At 36.9% G+C, this 11,793-nt stretch overlaps 1 non-coding gene across 1 annotated transcript; it reads right to left on the reverse strand.

Moving 5' to 3' along the window:
* Positions 1-4,698: 4,698 nt before the first annotated feature.
* Trnaq-uug (transfer RNA glutamine (anticodon UUG)) lies at positions 4,699-4,770 on the reverse strand. The gene has a single exon. It is a non-coding gene; the product is annotated as a tRNA-Gln (tRNA).
* Positions 4,771-11,793: the final 7,023 nt, after the last annotated feature.

Here is an 11,793-nt window from a genome sequence, read left to right on the forward strand (position 1 = left end):
TCCCAGTCTAAGGATAATGATTCAATCAATCAACTAAGATTTTTAGTATAAAGATTATTGGCGTATTCTCTGTGTATGCAAGCTTCTTAAATCAAGTTCAATACAAATAAAAAACAGTGGTTTGCTCACACTCACCGATCTCTACAAAGTCAAGTCACAGATTTCTAGAGTAGTCTAGGTGTCTAGGTGTCTAGATATCTAGTCACAGGTGTCTAGATATCTCTGAGTCAAGTCAAGTTATTTTGTTTTAACAGCGCCATATATTAACAAACAAGCAAAGTAAATGTAATTGTCAAAACAATGCATTGTACAACTGTTGGTTAGATTATGCCGCAATCAGGATGGTAGCGAAAGACCATATCAGGGATATCAGGCGCGAATCTAAGAGTTTTTTTCGGGGGGGGTCAGAAAAGTTGAAAATCAATTAAAAAGAAAGAAAAAGCTAAACAGATATGAACAATGATACTACGACATATACGATATGCTAGAAAATAGACATTAAAACAACCATTTTCATCAATTGTGATGCCGAGGGACTAATATCAGCTGTTTAGAAGCATATCAAACCATTTGATGCGGAAACATACAATTTTTCACAAAATTTCGGGGGGGGCCCCCCCATAAATCCGCGCCTGGGGGATATCTATAACTACGGGATTGGAAACTCTATCCAGTGCTATACATCAGTAGGGTCATCACATTACTAGGACTACAGAAAGATTAACCAAATAAAATACCGACTAAAAGATATACAAAGTTAGATTTTGCAATAATAATACAAAAAGTACACTCACAAACTTAATTGATGTATAAAAGTACATTTACGCTGCTAGAAAAAAAAAAACGATGAATCCAAAAAATGAATGAATGCAACGAGTCCAGAAACAGCCTACTGTTGTTCTTTAGCATTGTGCGTACTGCAAATCGGATCAGAAGTAAATGAGGAGTGTTCAGCAATCAGTGAAATATGCTGTTGTATCATCAACTTGTTCACTGATTGATCCAGTGCGAAACCAATCCGTTTACGACGTCATCAGAACTAAAACCAATAGTCATTCTGGAAATTTTTTAAACAGCAAACAAAATACAACATAACTGCACTAATGGAATACAAACAAATACACAAACCAGGCAAGCATAGACCTTACAATTTACAGGTGAATTAATGATTACACTTTTGGTTGTTCGTTTAGCCTACTACTTGCTACCCTTTGAGGTCAATTTATGTGATTATTTATCACAGCAGCGCACAAAGAAAAATGACCCTACTGGTGTATAAAATGGTTTTCAGTTCCACAGAGTTTCCAATCCCGTAGTTATAAATATCCCTGGACCATATGCAGTCATCTAGTCAGCCACTACCCCATCACAGTAGGCTAAATCTAACTACACATTCATACACACTAGTGTGCAGAGGCAGGCACACTACTTCAATGAATAAAAAGGGTTCGCCACTGAGATTAAGAAACAACTGCTGTTGGTCTGAATCTCCATTCTCAGACTGAGCAAGCCTAGGATGAAGACTCACACCAGCGACCAAGAATTAACCAACAACCAATATGTGATTGTGTGCAGTGGCGTAGCCAAGGGGGGGGTTTTGGGGGTTACAACTTACAACCCCCCCTTTGGCACGCGTGTGACGTCACGATATTGAGAATGATGCTTTCAGTCTAAAAAAAAATTGCCTAATTTTATACAAAACTGCATTAAAAGAGCGAGTTTTGCCAATACCAAACATTCAAACATCTCAGCCAGGAATTAGCAACAAGAAAACATAGAGACTTAGCTTTATTTCCGAAAAATGCCGAAGAAAATATGATCTTATCCTTTTGCTATGCTACCGGACAGCACCATTTTACAGGAATATCCATACCCACATTTTTGTTGAAAATGCTCTCAGAATGCACCAAATTTAAAGTAATTTTTCAAAATTTTATGGGGGAGGCCCCCCAGGCCCCTCGCCGCTGGGTGGTCAAAACCCCCCTTTAAAATTCCTGGCTACGCTACTGATTGTGTGCTAGAATAGGCGACAGCACTTGCGAAAGTTTTCCTGAAATAACGGGTGAAAACGTGAATACCACCACCGAATTGCAACAATTATTGTGTAAAACATACAAAAACAGGACAATTTAATAGGCCTACTGTAGAGAACAAACATTTGTCTGACATTCCACTTCGTAATTCCCTTGCAAACTTTTTTAAGAAGATAGAATTGTAATTTTTCCTTTTTATTTTCTTGAGTTTAGCTTATCTCCAGATCCTAAATTTGCACAAATCTAGTTTTTAAACTTGGACCTGGAGAGCAAAAATCTGGCTTCCGAAGGTCCGACATCCAAAAACCGCGGAAAAAAAATAGAAATAAAAACATAAAATAAAAGATACACGTGGGAAATATCCCATGATCATGGCCAAATTAATGAAATGCACGGTATACGCAGGCAGAGGTGGACACCCGCTACTTTTAAAGTAGCGCACTACCCGCTACCGCTAGATTACTTGGACCAAAATAGCGCGCGCTACCGCTACCCGCTACCAATTTACTAAAGTAGAGCGCTACCCGCTACGCTACTCGGACCAACGTAGCGCGCGCTACCGCTACTTCTTCCGCTACTTTTGTCTAAAATGACACTAGGAAACACTCTTCAAGTCCCTAGTGACGCAAAAATGACCTTGAAAACGAATGTTATCATTCGTTTACACTGTCATTTTAACGTCGTAAAAGAAAACACATTCTAAGGGAAATTTATTGTTACGCATCTTTCAAAAACACGAGCATTTCAAAATGAGAGTCATTAAGTCCTGCTCGCTTTGGCTTGAGCACAAAGAGAAATGTCTCTCCAACGCAGCACTGGAAGGAATGGGGGTGTTGTATTTAATGAACAGATGTTTTAACTCGGTATTCGAAAAGCTCAAGGACTTGCTCCTGTCCGAAAAAAAAAGGCGTCCACAATTGCTGTTTCCTTCTGCACGGACGTTTCACAGGGTGGCGCCAACAAGCCCAACATACCAAAAAATTCACGCTCGTAGTCGTAACTGGTGTTGGTGTTACTCTTCTCAGTAAGCTATCAACATGTCTTGATGTCTCTCGCAACAGTCGAATTACCGCAACAGTCGAAATAGATCTGTCTTGACTTTTTCTCGCAGTGCGTCAGCCTTATCCGTGGAAACGTAGTGCAGAAATTGTAGCCACGGCGTCTTGAAGGAGAGATGACGACATGATGCCATAACGCATTTCATGTCGTTGAAGCACTTGTTGAATCGTTTCTCCACCCCTTCAAGGACTTTCAATCTCAACTCCTCACAGGTCACAAGATCACTAATCTCGGTCAACTTCTTCGCGCAAATTGTAATGGTTGGAAGCAAGACTCCGTAATACGCTTTGGACTCGCCCTGGAGAATGTCTAACTCTAAAGCCTGGCAGATAGGCTTCATCACACGGAGATATTCGCCGAAGAAGTTGACGTCAGCTAGAAATAAATGAGCTGTTTAGAAATAAGATAAACTATGTTGTAACTTTTAAGTTGCAAGCAAAACAAATCACACAAAATTGCCTTGTAGGCCTAATGATTTCTTTTAACAAAACCATCGTGTAGGAAAATTTTATCAGCAACAAATATCTGAGCTAACCATTTGTCAACAGTTTTACTTTAACCAATATGATAAAACCTTATTTTTGGACATCTCAGCATAGGTGATCACTGATGAGGAAATGCTCACTGCATATGTAGTCTATATTCTATAAACCATATACAACTTTACTTCGGCTATTATTAAAATTAAAATGAACATTATCGATTTCATACGTTAATCGCAGCTCCACACCAGAAAACGAGATTCCCAGAAGACCGAAACTTTAATTTGCAACTAAACCGATTATATAAGCTATAGGCTAATTATAATTATATTATAAGATTATATAAGCTATAGTTAAATTTCATTTGATTTTTACAGGTTATAAATCTCATTTAATTTTTACAGGTTTAAAAACAAATTTTATCCATTTTGTTCAGGTTATTACAGGTTGCGCTGATCATCGCAAACGCATTTTGCTTCTTTGTGATGTCATAGATGTTGCCATCATGTTGCTTGGTTTCCATTGGGACAAATTGATTGAAACTTTGTCGTAACGGATGAAGGTAGTCCTTAGTAATTCTGAGGTTTTTTTTCTGCAGATTGGATTACGGTTATAATATTTAATATCTTTTCAGGAATTCAGGTTTAGAGGTTTTTTTTGCAGACTAAATTACAGTTGTAATATTTAATATCTTCTCAGGAAGTACAGGTTTAGAGATTTTTGTTGGCTGATTAAATTACAGTTGTAATATTTAATATCTTTTCAGAATTATCGATTCTTTACTGTTTGCATGTTTTTTCAGACCTTCTGATGATCCGTTAGGTGAAACAATTTGTAAAGGCTTCAGATAGTAATAACTATATTTGATTTAAGCTATAGCCTATAGGCTATATATTATGGCTGCTTGACCATGCCAGTGTTGTGAAAAAAACGAGTATTTTTTCACTTTAATATAAAAAGTAGCGGGTAGCGGGAGTGCGACTGAAAAAAAGTAGCGCCGCTAGTAGCGCGCTACTGCCAACCTCTGTACGCAGGTAACACGTAGCCTATGATTTTCATCATCTGCTTTTAACTCTAAACAATCATGTTTCACAGGAAGACCAAAGACATCAAAGAAAAAATTAAGGTCTCACCGAGATTTGAACTCGGATCGCAGGATTCAAAGTCCTGAGTGCTAACCGTTACACCATGAGACCCACGGATGTTTTAACACATCAATTAATGAAATAGTTTAATAGTGCAGCAGCTGTTTCATTTTAAAGTGGACTTGATTTCAAATTATAAGGGATAAGTGGCCATTTGAAAAGCTTATTTACAACAGATAGCCCATAGTCTACATTTCCCATCTCGTTGCGTCAAATTATTGTTAACCAACTTGAAACAAGGCAGTTCATATAGCAATTTATCATTGCATTTTCAATTGCACCTCACACTTTATAACATAAATTGGTTGGATAAAACAAATGTAGCCTATATCATTGATGCATAAAACAGCTACCGTAAACAAAAGTATATTTAATAAGCTTTTATTATAATTCTGTAGCAATTAAAGTCTTAGGGACGACTTTTTCAATCATCTAATAGCCTATGTATGCATTGAAAGCTGTCCTTTCAAGTCAAGCGACAGCCCTTTCTGTTTTCATCTCCATTACCATTAAATGTCTTCTTCAAATGGCAACGAAGATGAACGTGGTTTGATTTTCGAAACTTTTGCTGAACATGAGTTTATTGTCTGATGCTTACCCAGACAGTAATTTTACTGTTTTTTTACATTGATTCAACGTCTGCAGACGATTGATTTGCTGTCTGGATAGCCTATAAGTCGATTTTGAGGTTTCAATTTCTCGCGGAAGTTTTTGGATTTTTTTTTCACAAATTGTCGGCAGCTTGGTTCATGATGACAACTATAGGCAAGAATGCTAAGGTGGCTTCATAAACCACACACAAGGCCGTCACTTTATGAATAAAGAAACTTCAAGATCACGTGACGCTGGTTCGGCTCTCAGTGTGTGCGCTTGAGCAACGAATTCCAAGGAATTTGAAACTACCAGGAATAACTTATCAAGGCTTTGTCAGACCGAAGATAAAAATTCAAAGACCAACCAAACCAAAAGGTAGGCACTTTAACGTATTCCACTGGTCAACGCAATCATGCGTGACATAGTCTACGATTCATCTTCCACTGGTCGATGCAATCACGTGATTTTTTGGCGCCAGGATTTTGATACAAAGAAATTTAACTGAATGCATAGCCACAACCAGCGTTTCTTAATGGGTTAGGGCAAAGGAATAGTAATTTCGATTGCATAGGTTCGATTCCCACCCTCTGTTAATACTATTTTTTCTTCTGCAACTGAACCGAGTGCAAGAAGGATCTTAATAACTGCAATCAATGGAGTTTATGAGAAAATTTGTGACTAAAACACAAAGTAACTTCACATTGAAAAGCAGGCACTCTTCGACAAGTGATATACGTTAAAGTGCCTACCAAACCAAAAACCATTCAGCGGCACTTAGTGGATGGAATAATTCACAGACAACACTTTAACAACAAGTGGAAGCCATTCTGCCAATCTCGGTGACCAGACCTGCGTCAGTGGTTCAAAGCCTCTTCAAGTATGCGAAACTGCTAGGATTAAGCTCTCGAAGAAGCTTTTTTCAGTTCGAGGATTGAGAATTCTATAATCCATCAATAACCACGTACAACAGTATCTTTTATGATCAAGCAACCACTTTTTTCCTGCGTACGCTAGGTGACAGAAGTAAACTGACTTGAATAGTATTTGAAGCCATTTTCTTTCAATCACCCAATTCAATTCAGTTTATTTTTCTTTGTCGGAAAACAACACCAATGCTAAAGTAACAAATAGTGAACGGGAACAAAACCAACAAAAGGAAACGGCGGCAAAACCAAAGAAGTTTAAAACGTGCATGCGATGTAAATTTAAAGGATGCGTCGATGAAAGTAAATTTAAGCACGGCCACCAAACCTAACAGTTTAAAATAGATGGATTAATTGAAAGAATCAGTTGGTCCACCCTGTCGGTGGGACACACACAGTCCTGATGCTTAGGCTAAATCTAACCTTAATTTTGCGCAATAACGCGTTATATTGATTAAAACATTGTATGGAAAGTTTCGTTGGAATGAACTTCCCAGAACACAAAAAAGTAATTTTATAAAAAAAACATTATAACAAGTGGTTTGGTTTAGTTGATTTGGAATCTTTATCCTCAGACTGACAAAGCCTTGATAGGTCATCCCTTATAGTTTAGCATTCTTGTAGAGACTCTTGAGGCAAGGCCGGTTACCGAGATTGACAGAGTGAAGTTTTCTGTTTGTTGAAGTCTTGTTGCTGGAAAATTACTCCTTCCGTTAGATGCCGCTGAATGGAGAGCAGTCCTTAAAGTGGATTGCTCAAGCACACACCCCGAGAGTCAAACCAGCACTGCTTGATCTTAAGGCTTCTTCGTTCACGAAGTCACGCGCTAACCAACTGAGTTATCGACTCAATATTTTCGGACATCAAATTATTGATAATCTCAGATCGAACTTCAGTTGCAAATGCGCTCTGCTTCACCGGCAGTGGCATAGCTAGGGTTTCAACTTTTGTGGAAAATACAACTTTTTACGCATCTGGTTACAATGTGTGAGCCATTATTGCTTTCGCCTCGTAAATTGTTGTATCAAGTGTAAATACGTGACGTAGATAGAAATAAAATACTAGGGGGGCAAAAACAACTGTTGGAGAGAGGGGGCAAATGTCATTCAACATGAATTACTGTACAATGGCACTAAATCGTTGTAATAGTATCAAATACATTTTTAGGGGGACAATATAATTTTTTGGATGGAAGTCCCTGCCCAAACCTAAGGCACAATACCAGTTAATGTCCAACAAACATATCAGTTCTCTTTTAAACCGATTCAACCTCAGCAGATCTTGAGGTAGTGTAAAGAAAGGATTGATTACTGGTAGTAATGTCAGCAAAGACTGTACATGCGAAGCAGGCTTATAGCTTTAATGCGACAAGTTGGCAATACATGTAGATAACGTTTATTTGTCATGACTAGTTAGGGGAATTTGACTCGCCTTAATTCTATTTTATCCAGTAGAGGTTCATGTGTTGGCAAATTGTGGTGGATGTGATATTTCTCTAAATTAATAGTCATAGTTTTAAACGACGTTTTAGTTTACGTGACTAACATTTAAAAAACGAACAGTGAAATGAAGGTAGGGTATTCAGCTTGCAACTTAGTTCTTTTCATGCTTTATTTTGTTTGTAGACATTGTATCAATCCAAAAAAGGACTGATTTGTACTGTATTTGCCTTTTTATGGCCTACGTGCTATGTGTTTGCCTCACTTTTGTTGAAATTGCTTGCAGACATTTGAAGACCTCAGCTAAAAAACTACTTAGGCCTACTGGAAGTCGCATTTCGAAACTATGAGTTAACTTCCAATGTCTTCATCTGCTTTTCAAAGCCCTGCTGCAAGTGTGTAAAACTTTCAGATCAAGTTTCAGAAAAAGATTTGTCAGTCCGTGAAAAAAAAATTGTCAATCAATCAGCGTATATCATAACTTTGCAAAACATTTGCATAATCTACAACTACATCAAGAACTTCTCATAATTTGAAGAATACATACTGCGATTTCCAACAATCGCTGCAACAAACGTCATAATTTGAAAAAGCGTAAAAAGATGTGTTGGTTCCAATGTGTCTGCGATTTCAGGTCCACAAACCGGTGGCCAGCAAGACGCGAAGTGCGAAAATAATTGTCGGTGATGTGTTTGTGGAATTTGACAAGCCCACTTGCCTACAACAAGGCTGCAATGCAAGTTATGATGCGTACAACTTTTTATTTACAACTTAAATGACCTTTATGCCAACATAATGCAAGTATCACAATGTACTACAAGTTGCTGTGGAAATGAGTGACAAATGCAATGGTGTGTTCGTTCTGAAAAACAGCTTGATGGATTGAAAAAGCATTACTTTGAAACGACAAAACACGAGGCGCATGATGCTATTTTAGCATTTCACAACGCCGATGTACTCCATTTTGCGCATGCGCCCTGAGTCACGTGACAAGCTTTAGGTGCTAAAATTTTTTCATGCATAGCCTGCGTAGCCTAATGCGTGAGATATTGCGTACAGCAAAACTGCAAGGCAGATATGCGCAGTTGTTTCGTGGGACGGATGTAGATAGCGGAAAGCACTAGAATAGGCAGGAAAAGCGCTTCTTTTCAGCATCCTAATAAGCTAAGTGGCTTTTACTTAGTTAGTTTTAATCATTTGTACTGTTTTTTGTGAACAATAACTTATAACTATCTAAACTCATAGAGACAACATAATCGCCTTAATAGAACTTGTTTTAATGTGCTTGTGGTTTTTGTAAAGAGACTTCAATTATAAAAGCAATTACTTGTGAAGTCAGTGGCATTTTTATGTTAGCACGGAAGTCATGTTACAGTTACAGTTCCGTATTCAGGAAAACCTAATCCTATATAATCTCCTACAGCCGCAATGGAACTGAGCAGTGATGCATTGCGGCCAACACAGAAAAGTGAAGAATACAACTACGAATTGATCAAAAACATGTTGATATCTTGAATGTTATTATGATGTCTTTGATACTTGTTTAAATTATAGTTGATAAAATACATCGCATGTAAACTGGAAACATGTTTTTTCAAAGTTCAACTTAGTACACAAATCATCATTTTAACATGAAGCTGCTACTAAATTATTTCGTCCATTTTAAATGTTGCTAAAGAAGCAAAACTTGCTGAAGTCTATTTGTATCTTCACCTAAAGACGCAACAATATTAAAAAACATTTTTGAGTTTTTTTTATTGCATTTAGTTTTCACTCAAAAGAAAATGCAAGTTGAAATTTACTTTTTGTTGGAAACATAACTTTTGTTTATTTTTTTTTCACTTTCTATTTATAGAAGTATTTAACTCCAGTTTTTTATCATCACATAACAAAACATTATTGGAATACTACTTGCTAACAAATAACACTTTAAACCGATGCTGTAACAAATTATTATAACCTCTGCACAGCGCAATTACGTAGCACCAAGGTAGCATCAATGACAAGACAAAATAGTGTTTATATCACGCTGACATCGAACATTAATTTTGTTAAGCATAAAGAATTTTTAAACGTCACATAGAAAATAAAATAACTTTACTTCCACACGAGGAGGTCAATCAGTTGTTTTCAAACCTATGTCACATACTTCTTTCAAATAACTACCAAGCCTGCCAACCCCAAAACTGTTAAAAGTCACTGAGTAAAATTTTTGCAAAATCACCCATAAACACATCAGTTTTGGTGTTTTTTTTACTTAAAGCTTATGCATTTACAGATTCCCGTAAAAACTTTCCATAGGCCCCCATTTGGGTAACATTGGGGTATGCATATCCATGAAAAGATATATTTCTTGTGGTATGATTTGGTGTGTTTAGTTATATCTTGCTTTATAAAAATAAAAAAATTAATGAGTTGAATCAAAGTTTGAAAATGGTTTTACCACATTTCTTGAAGTTTCAAAAAATTGTAATAACTTTTGACAAAACTACCGAACCGAGCAACAAATGGATAGGCCTATTTTAAATTTTTGAAAATTCTATTTGTTGTTTTTGTATAATAGATGATAGTCTCTTTTTAAGACGTTAGTGAATGGTGAGCCTGGCTGCATGAATGTATACCATAAATGACGGTACACTTGCAGTCGAAAATCATGCTGCCAATGTATGTGTAAAATTGGTAAATTACAATACAAAAGTTTTGGTGCTAATATCAAACCGGCCAACACATTGTCCTCATTAAGAAGCAGAACTAATTTTTTTCTTCTTGCTTGCAAGCATTTGATACGAGATGTAAGCTGCTGTAACTTTATTAAACAAAACTTACAGTTGCGTTGCAAAGAACAAACAACGAACACATCGCCGTGACTTGTCCCTGAAGCAGCATGTGGTCGCCATTTTGTTTTACATACATCGAAAAGAAAAAAATATTTAGCGGGCACCAGCTATGGTTATTTACCGATGTCATGTTCGTACTAGTGCTGTTCAAGTCAAAAAATATTTCCTTTTTAAAACAAAACGAAATTTCGTTTCAGAAATTTAGTCCTTTTATCATGGTTTTCCTTCATCGTAAATAAAGTTTTGTCATAAACAGATTAGCTTCACCCAAATAAAATACTTTTCAATCATCTCAAGAAAACACTATCTTGTACCGATGGGATTTAGTTTATTAATTTAAAGGGCCAAAAAACAATCTACAAATGATTTTGCTACAGAAAAGCTTCATTTTGTCAGAAATATAACCAATCCTATTATCGATCAAATTCAGGAGAAAAATTTACTTGAGCGTTTTGAAAATTCTAGAAGTAGGCTACATTTTAAGTTCTAGAAGTAGCCTCAACCTACATTTTAAATGGAAAATCCTTGTTGTTGTTTTTGTTTTACCTTAAATTAAACACAAGTGTCACCTTGTGGAAACGTTGAGCGGTGCTTTTCTTATTACTTCCATATTGGCTTCAAGTTTGTGGTGTATCGGCTGCATGATGATGGCGCTTTACATAAACTGAATCAATAATACTGTTCAGTAAAACATTTGCTTGAGTGTGCAATGTTGGTGCAATCAGTTAAGACGCCAATAGGTTTCCTACCTATCCAACCCACAGTAACCTTCAAGCAGTGAGACCAAAAACAAGGCACCTACTATTCTGGGGTGTGGCTAGCAACGAGAAACCACCCCTAAAAAGATAAATATAAACACACTGGTATTGTTTGTTTGCTTATTTCTCGTGTTAAAACAATGGAAACTGGCGAAAAGATTGTAGCCAGTAAGCTTGATTCCTCGCATAAACGTCCAGTTATGCAACTGGATACAATGATACTACCGCCATGCAGTAAACAGTTTACAAATTGTATTCACAAGGAAGCTCAACTAGCAGTTGCAAGTGTATCTAGTATCCACCTATGATCAATTGATTTGTTCAGTCTTAGCCCAACCAGAAAACAAAATATCGCTTTTACATCGCTCAAACGTTTTAGGCGTTTTAACGACACTAAACGATAAGGAAACCGATAACTTATGCAGGCTGATAACATTGCGTGTGATAAATTAACGACTGAGGGATAAATTTAGACTGACTAACCCTACGTCAGTAAGTCAGTATAGGCCAAAGCTGCAATTAG

This window comes from Aplidium turbinatum, chromosome 7, assembly GCF_918807975.1.
Source record: "Aplidium turbinatum chromosome 7, kaAplTurb1.1, whole genome shotgun sequence".
NCBI classification, from domain to species: Eukaryota; Metazoa; Chordata; class Ascidiacea; order Aplousobranchia; family Polyclinidae; genus Aplidium; species Aplidium turbinatum.